This window comes from Penaeus monodon, chromosome 30 (assembly GCF_015228065.2).
Source record: "Penaeus monodon isolate SGIC_2016 chromosome 30, NSTDA_Pmon_1, whole genome shotgun sequence".
Taxonomy (NCBI): Eukaryota; Metazoa; Arthropoda; class Malacostraca; order Decapoda; family Penaeidae; genus Penaeus; species Penaeus monodon.
In genome coordinates, this window is record NC_051415.1 from 33,420,317 (window position 1) to 33,421,126 (window position 810).

Sequence of the window (810 nt, forward strand, 5' to 3'; positions counted from 1 at the left end):
AAAAAAAAATTAAATTAATTTAAAAAAAATATGAAGATGATGTAAGAAGTGGAAAAAGTGAAGTGATAGATGTAGAAATTAATTAATTCATCAAAACCAAAAAAAATTTTTTTTTTAAAAAAAATTATTTAAAATTTTAATTTTAAATAATGTTCCACCCAAAAAAAAAAACCAAAAAACCCCACCCAAAAAACACCAACAAAACCAAACACAAACAAAACACAAAAAGACCCACCCAACCCCAAAACAAAACACCAAAAAAAAAACAAAAAACCCACAAAAAAAACCCCCAAAAAAAAAAAAAAAAAAAAAAATTTTTTTTTTTTTTTTTTTTTTAAAAAATTTTACCAACACAAAATAATTTAAAAAATATTTTTTAAATAAAAATTAAAAAAATAAAAAAAAAAAAAAATAAAAAAAAAAAAAAAACCCAAAAAAAAAACAAAAACCCACCCCTCAAAAAAAAAACCCCCACCCCCCACACAAAAACAACACACACCAAACAAAAAAAAAAAAACCCCCAAAAAATTTCCCAAAAAAATTTTAAAAAACTAAGGTGGTTTAAAAAATAAAACAAAAAAAACCTGAAAAAAAAAAAAAATATTTTATAAAATATATTTTAATATATATATATTTTATATTATATATATATAATAAAAATATAAAAAAAAAAAAAAAAAAAAAAAATTTTATTTATATATAATACTATATTAAAAATTTTTTAATTAATATATATATTTTATATATTATATTAAAAATTTTATATATATTATTTATAATATTATTATATATATATAATATATTATATAA